The 16,580-nt window shown below is 46.5% G+C and overlaps 1 long non-coding RNA gene across 2 annotated transcripts; it reads left to right on the top strand.

Annotated features, from left to right (window-relative positions):
* The first annotated feature begins 14,246 nt into the window (after positions 1 to 14,246).
* On the top strand, positions 14,247 to 16,197 carry LOC125524039. Of its 2 annotated transcripts, XR_007290523.1 has the most exons (3): positions 14,253 to 14,605; positions 15,183 to 15,340; positions 15,418 to 16,197. It is a non-coding gene; the product is annotated as an uncharacterized LOC125524039 (long non-coding RNA). The 2 variants fall into 2 exon arrangements; XR_007290522.1 differs by having other exon boundaries at positions 14,247 to 14,605; positions 15,183 to 16,197.
* Positions 16,198 to 16,580: the final 383 nt, after the last annotated feature.

Genomic DNA, 16,580 nt, shown 5'->3' with positions numbered 1-16,580 from the left:
CTGAACCGATCGCCGACGCGCTCTGTGATCGGCATGACGCCATATGAGGCATGGCACGGCGAGCGACCAGCAGTGCACTTCTTCCGCACCTTTGGGTGTGTAGTGCATGTGAAGACGGTGAAACCACACCAGAAGAAGCTCGATGATCGATCCACTCCAATGGTGTTCATCGGGTATGAGGATGGAGGCAAGGCTTATCGGGCGTATGATCCATCGTGCAAGCATGTACATGTCACGCGAGACGCTGTCTTCGACGAGGCCGCACGCTGGAACTGGGCAGACACCCCTCATGGAGCTCAGGCTGAACATAGTGAGTTCTTCACAATTCAGTACCCCGCATACAAGGTGCAGATATCTCACCACGGCAGCGAGGAAGTGTTGGGTAACGTAGCAGAAATTCAAAATTTTCTGCGCATCACCAAGATCAATCTATGGAGTAATCTAGCAACGAGGGAAAGGAGAGTGCATCTACATACCCTTGTAGATCGCTAAGCGGAAGCATTCAAGTGAGCGGGGTTGATGGAGTCGTACTCGTCGTGATCCAAATCACCGATGATCCTAGTGTCGAACGGACGGCACCTCCGCGTTCAACACACGTACAGCCCGGTGACGTCTCCTATGCCTTGATCCAGCAAGGGGTGAAGGAGAGGTTGGGGAAGACTCCATCCAGCAGCAGCACGACAGCATGGTGGTGAAGGAGGAGCGTGGCAATCCTGCAGGGCTTCGCCAAGCACCGCGGGAGAAGATGAGAACTTGGGAGAGGGGGAGGGCTGCGCCAAGACTTGGGTTCGGCTGCCCTCCCACCCCCCACATATATATAGGGGTAAGGGAGAGGGGGGCCGGCCCCCTCAGATCCAATCTGAAGAGGGGGCGGCGGCCAAGGGGGGTTGCCTTGCCCCCCAAGGCAAGGGGGGCGCCCCCCTTTAGGGTTCCCCCAAACCCTAGGCGCATGGGCCCTAGGGGGGAGGCGCCCAGCCCACTAAGGGGCTGGTCCCTCTCCACATACAGCCCATAGGGCCCTCCGGGGTAGGTGGACCCCCGGAACCCCTCCGGTGGTCCCGGTACAATACCGGTAACCCCCGAATTATTTCGGTGACCGTATGATGACTTCCCATATATAAATCTTTACCTCCGGACCATTCCGGAACTCCTCGTGACGTCCGGGATCTCATCCGGGACTCCGAACAACATTCGGTAACCACGTATATCTATTCCCTATAACCCTAGCGTCATCGAACCTTAAGTGTGTAGACCCTACGGGTTCGGGAACCATGCAGACATGACCGAGATAACTCTCCGGTCAATAACCAACAGCGGGATCTGGATACCCATGTTGGCTCCCACATGTTCCACGATGATCTCATCGGATGAACCACGATGTCACGGATTCAATCAATCCCGTATACAATTCCCTTTGTCTATCGGTACGATACTTGCCCAAGATTCGATCATCGGTATCCTGATACCTTGTTCAATCTCGTTACCAGCAAGTCTCTTTACTCGTTCTGTAACACATCATCCCATGATCAACTCCTTGATCACATTGTGCACATTATGATGATGTCCTACCGAGTGGGCCCAGAGATACCTCTCCGTTTACACGGAGTGACAAATCCCAGTCTCGATTCGTGCCAACCCAACAGACACTTTCGGAGATACGTGTAGTGTACCTTTATAGCCACCCAGTTACGTTGTGACGTTTGGCACACCCAAAGCACTCCTACGGTATCCGGGAGTTGCACAATCTCATGGTCTAAGTAAATGATACTTGACATTAGAAATGCTTTAGCAAACGAACTACACGATCTTGTGCTAGGCTTAGGATTGGGTCTTGTCCATCACATCATTCTCCTAATGATGTGATCCCGTTATCAACGACATCCAATGTCCATGGTCAGGAAACCATAACCATCTATTGATCAACGAGCTAGTCACCTAGAGGCTTACTAGGGACATGGTGTTGTCTATGTATCCACACATGTATCTGAGTTTCCTATCAATACAATTCTAGCATGGATAATAAATGATTATCATGAACAAGGAAATATAATAATAACCAATTTATTATTGCCTCTAGGGCATATTTCCAACAGTCTCCCACTTGCACTAGAGTCAATAATCCAGTTCACATCGCTATGCGATTAACACTCAAGGTCACATCCCCATGTGACTAACACCCAAAGAGTTCTGGTTTTGATCATGTTATGCTTGTGAGAGAGGTTTCAGTCAACGGGTCTGCAACATTCAGATCCGTATGTACTTCACAAATTTATATGTCATCTTATAGATGCAACTACTACGCTACATTTGGAGCCATTTCAAATAACGGTTCTACTTGGAGCTATTCTAAATTGTTGCTCCATTATACATATCCGGTATCTCTACTCAGAGCTATCCGGATAGGTGTTAAGCTTGCATCGACGTAACTCTTTACGTCGAAGTCTTTATCACCTCCATAACCGAGAAACATATCCTTATTCCTCTAAGGATAATTTAGACTGCTATCTGGTGATCTACTCCTAGATTACCTTTTTACCCTCTTGCCAGATATGTGGCAAGGCACACATCAGGTGCGGTACTCAGCATGGCATACCGTATAGAGCTTATGACAAAAACATAGGGGACGACCTTCGTCCTTCCTCTTTCTTCTGCCGTGGTCGAGCTTTAAGTCTTAACTTCATACCTTACAACTCACGCAAGAACTCCTTCTTTGACTGATCCATCTTGAACACATTCAAGATCATGTCAAGGTATGTGCTCATTTGAAAGTACCATTAAGCATTTTGATCTATCCATATAGATCTTGATGCTCAATGTTCAAGTAGCTTAATCCAAGCTTTCCATTGAAAAACACTTTCCAAATAACCCTATATGCTTTCCAGAAATTCTACGTCATTTCTGATCAACAACATATACTCATCAGAAATTCTATAGTGCTCCCACTCACTTCTTTGGAAATACAAGTTTCTCATAAACTTTGTATACACCCAAAATCTTTGATCATCTCATCAAAGCATACATTCCAACTCCGAGATGCTTACTCCAGTCCTTAGAAGGATTGCTGGAGCTTTGCATACTTGTTAGCATCTTTCAGGATTGACAAAATCTTCTATTGTATCACATACAACTTTTCTTACGAAAACTTGGTAAGAAAACTTGTTTTGACATCCATCTGTAAGATTTCATAATCGAAAAATACAGATAATGCTAACATGATTCCGACGGACTTAAGCATCGCTACGGGCGAGAAATTCTCATCGTAGTCAACTCCTTGAACTTGTCGAAAAAAACATCTTAACGACAAGTCGAGCTTTCTTAATGGTGATACTTACCATCATTGTCTGTCTTCCTTTTTAAAAAACCCATATGTACCTAGCAGCCTTACGACCATCAAGTAGTTCATCCAAAGTCTACACTTTGTTTACATATATGGATCCTCTCTCGGATTATATGGCCTCGAGCCATTTTGGAATCCAGGCCCACCATCGTTTCTCCATAGCTCGTAGGTTCATTGTTGTCTAGCAACATGACTTCCAAGACAGGATTACGTACCACTCTGAAGTAGTACGCATCCTTGTCATCCCACGAGGTTTGGTAGTGACTTGATCTGAAGTTTCATGATCACTATCATAAGCTTCCACTTCAATTGGTGTAGGTGCCACAGGAACAACTCCCTGTGCCCTGCCACACACTAGTTGAAGAGACAGTTCAATAACCTCATCAAGTCTCCACCATCCTCCCACTCAATTCTTTCGAGAGAAACTTTTCCTCGAGAAAGGACCCGATTCTAGAAACAATCCCTTATTGCTTTCGGATCTGAGACAGGAGGTATACCCAACTGTTTTGGGTGTCCTATGAAGATGCATTTATCCGCTTTGGGTTCGAGCTTATCAGCCTGAAACTTTTTCACATAAGCGTCGCAGCCCCAAACCTTTTAACAAATGACAGCTTAGGTTTCTCTAAACCATAGTTCATACGGTGTCATCTCATCGGAATTATGTGGTGCCCTATTTAAAGTGAATGTGGTTGTCTCTAATGCCTAACCCATAAACTATCGTGGTAATTCGATAAGAGACATCATGGTATGCATCATATCCAATAGGGTGCAGTTATGATGTTCGGACACACCATCACACTATGGTGTTCCAGGCTGTATTAGTTGTGAAACAATTTCCACAATGTCTTAATTCTGTGCCAAACTCGCAATTCAGATATTCATCTCTATGATCATATCATAGATATTTTATCCTCTTGTCACGACGATCTTTCAACTTCACCCTGAAATTACTTGAACCTTTCAATAATTCAGACTCGTGATTCATCAAGTAAATATACTCAACATCTACTCAAATCATCTGTGAAGTAAGAACATAACGATATCCACTACACGCCTCAGCACTCATTGGACTGCACACATCAAAATGTATTACTTCCAACAAGTTGCTTTCTAGTTCCATTTTACTGAAAACGGGGCTTTCAGTCATCTTGCCCATGTGGCATGATTTGCATGTCTCAAGTGATTCAAAATCAAGTGAGTCCAAACGGTCCATTTGCATGGAGTTTCTTCATGCATATACACCAATAGACATGGTTCGCATGTCTCAAACTTTTCAAAACGAGTGAGCCCAAAGATCCATCAACATGGAGCTTCTTCATGCGTTTTATACCGATATGACTTACGTGGCAATGCCACAAGTAGGTGGTACTATCATTACTATCTTATATCTTTTGGCATGAACATGTGTATCACTACGATCGAGATTCAATAAACCATTCATTTTAGGTGCAAGACCATTGAAGGTATTATTCAAATAAACAGAGTAACCATTATTCTCCTTAAATGAATAACCGTATTGTGATAGACATAATCCAATCATGTCTATGCTCAACGCAAACACCAATCTCGATGGTAGAGGGAGTGTGCGATGCTTGATCACATCAAGCTTGGAAAAACTTCCAACACATATTGCCAGCTCACCTTTAGCTAGTCTCCGTTTACTCCGCAGCCTTTTATTTCGAGTTTACTAACACTTAGCAACCGAACCGGTATCTAATACCATGGTGCTACTAGGAGTACTAGTAAAGTACACATTAACACAATGTATATTCAATATACTTCTATCGACCTTGCCAGCCTTCTCATCTATCAAGTATCTAGGGTAATTCTGCTCCAGTGGTTGTTCCTCTTATTACAGAAGCACTTAGTCTCGGGTTTGGGTTCAACCTTGGGTTTCTTCACTAGAGCAGCAGCTGAATTGCCATTTCATGAAGTATCCCTTTTTGCCCTTGCCCTTGCCCTTCTTGAAACTAGTGGTTTCACCAACCATCAACAATTGATGCTCCTTCTTGATTTCTACTTTTGTGGTGTCAAACATCGCGAATATCTCAAGGATCATCATATATGTCCCTGATATATTATAGTTCATCACGAAGCTCTAGCAGCTTGGTGGTAATGACTTTGGAGAAACATCACTATCTCATCTGGAAGATCAACTCCCACTCGATTCAAATGATTGTTGTACTCAGACAATCTGAGCACAAGCTCAATAATTGAGCTTTTCTCCCTTAGTTTGCAGGCTAAGAAAATCGTCGGAGGTCTTATACCTCTTGACGTGGGCACGAGCCTGAAATCCCAATTTCAGCCCTCGAAACATCTCATATGTTTCGCGACGTTTCAAAACGTCTTCGGTGCCTCAACTCTAAACCGTTTAACTGAACTATCACGTAGTTATCAAAATGTGTATGTTAGATGTTCGCAACATCCACAGACAACGTTCGAGGTTCAGCACACTGAGCGGTGCATTAAGGACATAAGCCTTATATGAAGCAATGAGGACAATCCTCAGTTTATGGACCTAGTCCGCATAATTGCTACTATCAACTTTCAACTAAATTTTCTCTAGGAACATATCTAAACAGTAGGATTGAAGCGCGAGTCACGACATAATTTGCGAAGACCTTTTGACTATGTTCAGGATAATTAAGTTCATCTTATGAACTCCCACTCAGATAGACATCCCTCTAGTCATCTAAGTGATTACATGATCCGAGTCAACTAGGCCGTGTCCGATCATCATGTGAGACGGACTAGTCATCATCGGTGAACAACTTCATGTTGATCGTATCTTCTATACGACTCATGTTCGACCTTTCGGTCTTCCGTGTTCCGAGGCCATGTCTGTACATGCTAGGCTTGTCAAGTCAACCTAAGTGTTTTGCATGTGTCCCGAGGCCATGTCTGTACATGCTAGGCTCGTCAACACCCGTTGTATTCGAACGTTTGAATCTATCACACCCGATCATCACGTGGTGCTTCGAAACAATGAACCTTCGCAACGGTGCACAGTTAGGGGGAACACCTTTCTTGAAATTTTAGTGAGGGATCATCTTATTTAAGCTACCGTTGTTCTAAGCAAATAAGATGTAAAACATGATAAACATCACATGCAATCAAATAGTGACATGATATGGCCATCATCACTTTGCTCCTTTTGATCTCCATCTTCGGGGCTCCATGATCATCATCGTCACCGGCATGACACCATGATCTCCATCATCATGATCTCCATCATCGTGTCTTCATGAAGTTGTCTCGCCAACTATTACATCTACTACTACAGCTAACGGTTAGCAATAAAGTAAAGTAATTACATGACGTTTATATTGACACGCAGGTCATAAATAAATTAAGACAACTCCTATGGCTCCTGCCGGTTGTCATACTCATCAACATGCAAGTCGTGATTCCTATTACAAGAACATGATCATCTCATACATCATATATATCATTCATCACATCCTTTGGCCATATCACATCATAAAACACTTGCTGCAAAAACAAGTTAGACGTCCTCTAATTGTTGTTGCAAGTTTTTACGTGGCTGCTATAGGTTTCTAGCAAGAACGTTTCTTACCTACGCGAAAACCACAACGTGATATGCCAATTTCTATTTACCCTTCATAAGGACCCTTTTCATCGAATCCGATCCGACTAAAGTGGGAGAGATAGACACCCGCTAGCCACCTTATGCAACTACTGCATGTCAGTCGGTGGAACCAGTCTCACGTAAGAGTACGTGTAAGGTCGGTCCGGGCCGCTTCATCCCACGATGCCGCCGAATCAAGATAAGACTAGTAACGGCAAGCAAATTGACAAAATCGACGCCCACAATAACTTGTGTTCTACTCGTGCATAGAAACTACGCATAGACCTGGCTCATGATGCCACTGTTGGGTAACGTAGCAGAAATTCAAAATTTTCTACGCATCACCAAGATCAATCTATGGAGTAATCTAGCAACGAGGGGAAGGAGAGTGCATCTACATACCCTTGTAGATCGCTAAGCGGAAGCGTTCAAGTAAACGGGGTTGATGGAGTCGTACTCGTCGTGATCCAAATCACCGATGATCCTAGTGCCGAATGGACGGCACCTCCATGTTCAACACACGTACAGCCCGGTGACGTCTCCTACACCTTGATCCAACAAGGGGTGAAGGAGAGGTTGGGGAAGACTACATCCAGCAGCAGCACGACGGCATGGTGGTGAAGGAGGAGCGTGGCAATCCTGCAGGGCTTCGCCAAGCACCGCGGGAGAAGAGGAGAACTTGGGAGAGGGGGAGGGCTGCGCCAAGACTTGGGTTCGGCTGCCCTCCCACCCCCCACATATATATAGGGGCAAGGGAGAGGGGGGCCGGTCCCCTCAGATCCAATCTGAGGAGGGGGCGGCGGCCAAGGGGGGCGCCCCCCCTTTAGGGTTCCCCCAAACCCTAGGCGCATGGGCCCTAGGGGGGAGGCGCCCAGCCCACTAAGGGGCTGGTCCCTCTCCACATACAGCCCATAGGGCCCTCCGGGGCAGGTGGACCCTCCCGGTGGACCCCTGGAACCCCTCCGGTGGTCCCGGTACAATACCGGTAACCCCCGAATTATTCCGGTGACCGTATGATGACTTCCCATATATAAATCTTTACCTCCGGACCATTCCGGAACTCCTCGTGATGTCCGGGATCTCATCCGGGACTCCGAACAACATTCGGTAACCACGTATATCTATTCCCTATAACCCTAGCGTCATCGAACCTTAAGTGTGTAGACCCTACGGGTTCGGGAACCATGCAGACATGACCGAGATAACTCTCCGGTCAATAACCAACAGCGGGATCTGGATACCCATGTTGGCTCCCACATGTTCCACAATGATCTCATCAGATGAACCACGATGTCGCGGATTCAATCAATCCCGTATACAATTCCCTTTGTCTATCGGTACGATACTTGCCCGAGATTCGATCGTCGGTATCCCGATACCTTGTTCAATCTCGTTACCGGCAAGTCTCTTTACTCGTTCTGTAACACATCATCCCGTGATCAACTCCTTGATCACATTGTGCACATTATGATGATGTCCTACCGAGTGGGCCCAGAGATACCTCTCCGTTTACACGGAGTGACAAATCCCAGTCTCGATTCGTGCCAACCCAACAGACACTTTCGGAGATACCTGTAGTGTACCTTTATAGCCACCTAGTTATGTTGTGACGTTTGGCACACCCAAAGCACTCCTACGGTATCCAGAAGTTGCACAATCTCATGGTCTAAGGAAATGATACTTGACATTAGAAAAGCTTTAGCAAACGAACTACACGATCTTGTGCTAGGCTTAGGATTGGGTCTTGTCCATCACATCATTCTCCTAATGATGTGATCCCGTTATCAACGACATCCAATGTCCATGGTCAGGAAACCGTAACCATCTATTAATCAACGAGCTAGTCACCTAGAGGCTTACTAGGGACATGGTGTTGTCTATGTATCCACACATGTATCTGAGTTTCCTATCAATACAATTCTAGCATGGATAATAAACGATTATCATGAACAAGGAAATATAATAATAACCAATTTATTATTGCCTCTAGGTCATATTTCCAACAAGAAGAATCTCTGCCGCAGACTCCGTCGACGCCGCAGACTCCGGCTAGCGCTCATGGAGAGTCGGCACCCAGGTCCGCGGCCATGTCGACGCATACTCCCTCGACAGCAGGGAGCAGCCAGGCGGGCTCATATGCAGAACGAACACCTGCAGCAATCTCCACTCAAGTGGGCGTGGAGTTCGTCTCTCCTCCGTCTGGGACCCTTGTGCTTGATGCACATGATCTGGCCCGTGCGGCTCACCGCTTTTGCCGCGTCACCGATCTTTTCGACGAGTCTGAAGACATGGTGCAGCACACTGAAGAGCTGCTGATCGCGTCCGCTGAGGAGCCAAACACTTTCAGAGAAGCTGAGCGCGATCCAAGCTGGCGAAGGGCCATGCTCAAGGAGATGGGGTCCATCGAGGAGAACAGCACGTGGGAGCTGGCACATCTTCCCGCCGGTCACCATGCCATCGGCGTGAAGTGGGTTTTTCGCGTGAAGCGGGACGCCGCCGGAAACATCGTCAGGCACAAGGCCCGGCTTGTCACAAAAGGATTTGCGCAGAGGCAGGGGATTGACTTCGATGAGGTCTTTGCTCAAGTGGCTCGACTGGAGTCAGTGCGCGTTCTCCTTGCTCTCGCCGCGCACGAGGGGTGGGCGATTCACCACATGGATGTGAAGTCGGCCTTCCTCAACGGCAACCTGGCAGAAGAAGTGTATGTCCAGCAGCCGCCGGGGTTTGTTGCCGCCGGTGAGGAACACAAGGTACTGCGTCTACGAAAGGCACTGTACGGACTGCATCAGGCTTCGAGAGCGTGGAACGCCAAGCTTGATGCAACGCTTGTCGCCATGGGTTTTCGCCGCTGCGTCTCTGAGCATGCGGTCTATGCGCGCGGATCCAACATCGAGCTTCTTCTTCTGGGGGTGTATGTGGATGATCTGGTGATCACCGGAGCAGATTCGAGGGAAATTGACAGCTTCAAGACAGAAATGAAGGGCACATTCAGAATGAGTGATCTCGGGCTGCTATCTTATTACCTGGGCATCGAGGTGCGCCAGGAAGCAGCCGGGGTGACCATTGCTCAGAGCGCGTACGCTAACAAGATTGTGGAGAAGGCTGGACTGGCTGGGTGCAACCCGAGTCCGACGCCCATGGAAGCACGTCTGAAGCTGAGCAAGGACAGCACAGTGGCTCCATCCGATGCAACAGAATACAGAAGCTTGGTGGGGACGCTGCGCTACCTCACGCACACATGGCCTGACATCACCTATGCCATGGGCTATGTGAGCAGATTCATGGAGTCGCCCACTGTCGAACACCTGACAGCGGTGAGGCACATCATCAGATATGTGGCGGGGACACGCAGTTTGGGCTGTCACTTCCCACGCCGAGGAACTGGAGAAGCCAACCTCTTTGGGTACAGCGACAGTGACATGGCCGGCGACATAGACGACCGCAAGAGCACGACGGGGGCACTGTTCTTCATTGGAAAGAGCCCTGTCATCTGGATGTCACAGAAACAGAAGGTGGTGGCCCTCTCATCTTGTGAGGCAGAGTTTATAGCAGCCACCACTGCTGCCTGTCAGGCGGTGTGGGCAGCAAGACTGCTCGCAGAGATCACCGGCGATAAGCTGCAGGTGCCAACACTTCTGGTGGACAACAAGTCAGCCATCGCACTCTGCAAGAACCCGGTACTGCATGATAGAAGCAAGCATATCGACTTGCGGTACCACTTCATCAGAGAGTGTGTGGAAGAGAAAAAGATGGAGGTCGATTACATCAGAACTGAAGATCAGTTGGCTGACATCCTGACAAAGCCTCTGGGACGAGTCAGATTCATTCAGCTGCGTGATAAGATTGGGATGAAGAAAATAATGCAGGCAGACTAGAGTTTAGGGGGTGATTGTTGAATAAACCCAAGTCTTAAAGTACTTAGGCTAGCATAGTTTGTTTTTCTTCAGTTTCGTCAGGTAGTTTCAGGTAGCGAGATTAGCTCAGTTTCTGTTGGACTTTTGAACGAGTCCTGCGCCCCTCCAGATCGCTCGTGGGATGGCACGAGCACCACGATCGGTGGTGGCGCAATGTAAGGGGCCACGACCCCGTTTCCCTTGTTGCTTTCCGAAAATAAAGAGCAGAGAAGAAGAGCAGAAAAGCTGCAAGTTTTACGCAGCACAAAACCTCCCTGTTCTTCCTGTCATCAGTGTTTTCCAGGGTGAGATCGAGGTGAGGTGAGGCAGATAGGCTAGAATTTGCCGACACTTTACATGAGCAGTGTAATGTGCTCGCATCCTTTCCAGCAGCACATTCATGTCCATGTCCTCCACCGCTTCCCAATCCAAGGGATCTTCGTCCATCGCAGGAAGGTTGGAGTCCACCTGCACCTCCGTCGCTTGCTCCACCTCTCGCTTGGTGCAGCCGTCTTCTTCCTTCCTTTTCGTGGCACACCCCTCGAGACCGGTCGGCGGCGCCTTCCTCTTCAGTGCACCCTCCTCGCCGGTGTGCGCCTCCTCCGCCTCATGGGTGCGATGGTCGAGCGGAAGGCCCATGCTGTTCGTGGTGCGCGGCTTCAGTCCACCGTCGGCCCACGAAATCGGGTAGGCCTGATCCGCCGCGCCTCTCGACTCGCCGAGTGATTTACTGGTTTGCAAGTCGCCGATGTGGTTGGGGATTGTTGTGAGGAGGGGGCGGCGGCTTGCTGTATATAAACGTGGACACGGACCCTATTTATCTGTCCGGACTCCGTATCGCGATCGATCCCCTCGGTCGTATGGTGTCCTTCCTGTTCCTCTCCGGAACGGATAAGCATTGGGCTAGGCCAGTTCCTAGTTTGTCGGGCTCAACCATAGTTTTAAATAGACGGCTATAGCTCCGTTATAGCCTGCTATAGCCTTTTCAGTAGGGTGCCGCTAAATGGTCGCCTTCACAAATAGCCCGCTATAGCCTGCTATAGCCCGCTATAGCTCTGCTATAGCCCGCTATAGCTGATTTGAAGGCCTGCCGCTATTTTCCATAGCCCGCTACTTAAAACATTGGGCTCAACTCGTAGGGAAAAAAAAAGATGCGGCAAATACATATATGTTGGGCCAAACATGACACTTAATATATCCAAAAAAGTTTGCAATAACTAGAAGGAACTTTGTTATAAAAAAAAGGATCTCTGTTAATATAAAAAAGAACTCCAGCAAAAAAAGATTCCTAATATTTTCTTTTTGCCACAAATATCTCAGCCACTAAGAGCATCTCCAACACGGACTCTCAAACAGCCCGCATATGTTTGAACCGCTCAGTCCGGACGTATTATGTTATCCAACGCAGTCATGTATCGATCCGCTCGGCGGTCCAGGCGCACTTTTCCCTGCAAACCGAATACAAACTGTGTGTGTGGGGAGGGGGGGGGGGAGTCCGAACAGCAGTCACGTAAGATTCTGACACCTGAGGCCCACTAAATCCCCCTCCCGATCTCATTTCCTTCCACTCTGCCCCTTCTTCCCCTTACTTTGCATTCGCACCCTTCACCTTCACCACTGCCGATGTACCTCTCCGACTGGCACAGAGGCATTCCTGGACGTCCGCAACCAGTCTCGACGCGTCCGCTCGCCTTTTACGATGGCACTGTCCGCTACAGTTTGGTTGTAATTTAGTATTTTAGTGCTTGTCAATATTGACACAGTGCTGGTGTTATGTATTCTGGGAGTTCTTTTGGATCCCATCTCATGTAAACTGTGCAAAACTACTAGACCTTGAAGGATATACGGAGTAATTACGGACTGATGTCTTGTACTTCCTCGGTTTCTTTTTACTATGCATATAAAATTTGTTTGAAGTTAAACTATACAAAGTTTAACCAAATTTATATCAAAAAACATAAAACATCTAGAATACAGCATAAAAATATATTTCATGATGCATCTGATAATATTGATTTCATAGTGTGAATGTTGATTTTTTTTTATATAAAGTTAGTCAAACTTTACAAAGCTTTGATCAAATTCTATTCGCAGATTAAAAGCAAACGGAGAGTATCTCTCAGCTAATCTCTCGTCTCCCCTGATTTTTCATGACGCGTCAGCCGGTAGCTATCATCCGTTAAATCCATCCATAGCTCTAGCAAAGCTCTAAATTTTGGGAACAAACAATATTAGGAAAAGGGGAGTGCCATGCAACACCCAAACCAGGAACTAACCGATTGGTGTACTGTATTGTCTTCCACAGCATCCTGCAATATGCTTAAGAATATTTCTGCAGACATAATGGAGTTAAGATATTTGAATATGGATGCCGTTTTCTAGTATATTTTTAAGGGAATCAGTACACCTCAGTTGCCTGATTTTTAAATTTGAGCCATTCGATCTTTTTGGTCGTTGGATGTGCAGATCAAACGATGGGCAACTATTCTTCTTCCTCCAGCTTCTTCTTCCCCATGCCACCGCACAGGCCGCCGGCCAAACCGCCTGCGACAGCCATCCACGGCCGGCGGCGCTCCCACGCAGCCTCGCCGGCCCCTCTCCCCGGAACCGCTCCCCACCGCTGGTCTTGTCGCCCCTGGCCATCCCTCTAGCCCCGCTCGCGTCCGTTTTTTTTCTCACGCAAGCCCCCACCACCGCCCCCACCCTAATCCCCAAGATAGATAATGGGGCAGCTCTCCGGCGAGCCCCTTCTCCTTCCTTCCATCCGTCGAACTCTCAAAATTGAGTGACCCCAATTTGAAAATCAGTCCACTCACATTTAGCTAATATGAATTTTTAAGCATGCTAGGTTTTGTACTGCTTCTAATGCTGCCAAAAAAACTGAACGATCACACAAGAAACAGTAAAAACTCGTGATTGTGGGTAAGCCTTCCAAGTGGTGACGAACTACAAAATCCAATCGTTGGTGCATATAATTAAGCAAATGGTAGATATATAGGAAATTATAAACATTTAGTTCAAACTTCTTGTATAATACAAATCTACTTCCATAAAATTTCGCACACTAATATACCATAGCCTCGTTTAGCCTCCCAGATGGATAGCATTAGTCAATGTACTACTGAACATAGAACATAGCACACTCAAATCTCCTCTCATCTCAGGTAGATACCGGCGGCGGAGTCCCATCATCAACTGCACCAAGCTCTTCACCCTTCTCGCATCCTGATCATCACGGGGTTCGGGTCCATCGCAGGAAGGTTGGAGTCCACAGTGAGGACGTATCCTATGCACCGGTTCAACTCGTGCAACGAATGTACCTGTAGATTCTGGGCCACTGGATTCATAATAGATGGAACAGATTTATCACAAGAAGGGCTGCAGGTACATTTTACGCCCTGGACCTTGCAGAATTGTCGAAATGCCGAAATAGTCCTCAACATAACCTGTCCTCTCCTTCCTTATCCTGTTCCTCTCCCCATCCTCTTCTGATGGCGGCTGGCTGATGACGCCGGCCGAAGAGGGAGAGCAAGACGACGCCCTTCCCCCAGTAACCCCCAGCCTCTCCCCTCCCAGCCGCGGCCTCCCCATCGAGGTAGCAGTGCGGTGACGCTTGGCGTCTCCTTGATCTCCCCTTGTCAACGCACTTCCATGTTCGGCTGCCGTACACCCCCATACCCTCCCTGCTCGATGCCACCGAGCTCCGGTAGTCCAGCTCATCAAATCCGGCGGGCCGGAGGCTGCAGCTCACCATGTTCCACAGCGTCCAGCTCCAATCCGGCAACTGTAAGTGCACTGCACTGTACATATCCTAGTTGTAGTGTTATACCGCTGACTGATGTAGCCTGTAGCAACGTTTGTTGAAGACTTGGAGTAAATTCAAATTAATTTAAGATTTTGTGTTAGTCTTGAGAGAATAGAGATGCACCTCAGTTCAGATTTTGTTCTCTTCTCTTGGTCCAGTATCTCATTATTAAGAAAAGAACATAACAGAAAAGAACAGGTCATTTCTTTCAGTAGGATTTTTCAGAAATGAGCTAGGCTAGCTAGCACCTAGCAGTGTTGGTGTACTAAGAATTGGCACTGGTAGCTGTAGCTTAGCTTGTCATATATCAAGTACTGGGATTGTTGTATATTAACAACTGACAGTAGTAGTGTAGTTTGTAGCTTGTCATATATTAAGAACCAGCAGTAGTAGTGTATTCCAAACTGGGCTTGTCATATATTAAGAGTTGTAGGTTGTAGCTGTACTGAACTTTTAGTTGCTATATAAGCAATATAGCTGGGCCTTATGTAGTTATGCTGCATTTCTTTTATACACTGTCTTAATACATTCAGTTTACTTTTGCAATTTCTAAATTAGATGAAGAACAACTGCAAGATGACGAGCCATCTGAAGATGAAGCTGGGGTTACCATCAATTTAAAGAGCAATTTAAAAAAAAAACATTCAACCAGATCATTTTGTTGACCCTTCGTCTTGATATGCATATGAAATCAGATGATATTCCTATTTTTTCTGGTATTGTCTACATGCTAATCATAATTACAAATTTGATTTGATTAGATGATTGCTCACCTGAGCCATAACAATTTCAGGTTAGCTGTACTCCTATTCCTTTTAAATTTTCTATAGCATATCAGGATTGTAAGATGAAGAGCTATCAATAAGTTCAAGAAAAAGCTTGAACCAATGGCAGCAAGTAAGGACAAATTCTTTTGTAATCAACACTCACTAGTGATTTTAGGAGTTGTAGTCATGTTCTGGTACCCAAATTTTAACTAGCATCGTTGAAATTCTATTCAACATAAGTTTAATTCTTGTCAAACCAGATCAGTTTGTTGACCTTTCTGTCTTGGATGTGCATATTAAAATAGGCGATGTTCCTTTTTTTTTCAGGTATGATCTGCATGTTCTGTTGCAAGTTCATATCTGGAAAAAAAATGCTTGTTGTGACGAGCTACTATTCTTTCAGGAAGCTGAACATGCAAGTTCATATCTGCAAAAAAAAAATTGCAAGTTCAACTGCATCCACCGTCTCTTTCAGGAAGCCAAGATGTCTTGTTCATATGATCATGGGATCTGCACGGTGCTCAACCTATTGGCATACAAAAGCATCCCTCGATTCATGTTATTCGTGGATGATGCCCTTGTGGAGTGATCTGGAGCTATGGACACCTTCCCTAAAGCTTGAAACATGTAGTTTATGTTTAGATTTTGTAATGTGCTAGAATGTTTGGAACTTCAGTTTTCTACTTTGTTTTTGCTTTTCTGAACTGCCATAGGCAGATGTCGGTGAGCAGATATGTAACTGGCTACGATGTGGTTCCATTTTAATTAAATGAAGCCGGGGGTTCCACCCTATTTTTCGGAATAAATTTCACCTTCTCAACAGAATATATGAGTTTTGTATTGCAAGTTAACCAGATCGCAGCGCATGTCGGTCGGCGATAAGCAGAAGCATCCTTTACGAAAAGCAGAAAAACAGTCTGTAGACTTTGCAGAACTCCTGATCACTCTTTGTGTTCACCTAAAGAGTCAGCCGATCAGTCCCAGGCCTGATTAGACCACCAAGCATTTGCTAAGCTTCATTAGCAGATAAATAAAAGCTATATAGCACTAAAATTTTGACTTAAACCAGCTTCTGAGTTGGTCCTGAAGCAGAAAATAATTTTTTGCACGTACAAGAGCACCGCCGCTATGTTTACGCGCTCGCCGGCAGCAATGGCGTCTTCGTTGGGCGCGACTCAGAGGAGAGGAG

Source organism: Triticum urartu, chromosome 7 (genome assembly GCF_003073215.2).
Source record: "Triticum urartu cultivar G1812 chromosome 7, Tu2.1, whole genome shotgun sequence".
NCBI lineage: Eukaryota > Viridiplantae > Streptophyta > Magnoliopsida > Poales > Poaceae > Triticum > Triticum urartu.
Note: the sequence above shows the minus strand (reverse complement) of the source record. Positions and strands in the feature narration are given on the sequence as shown.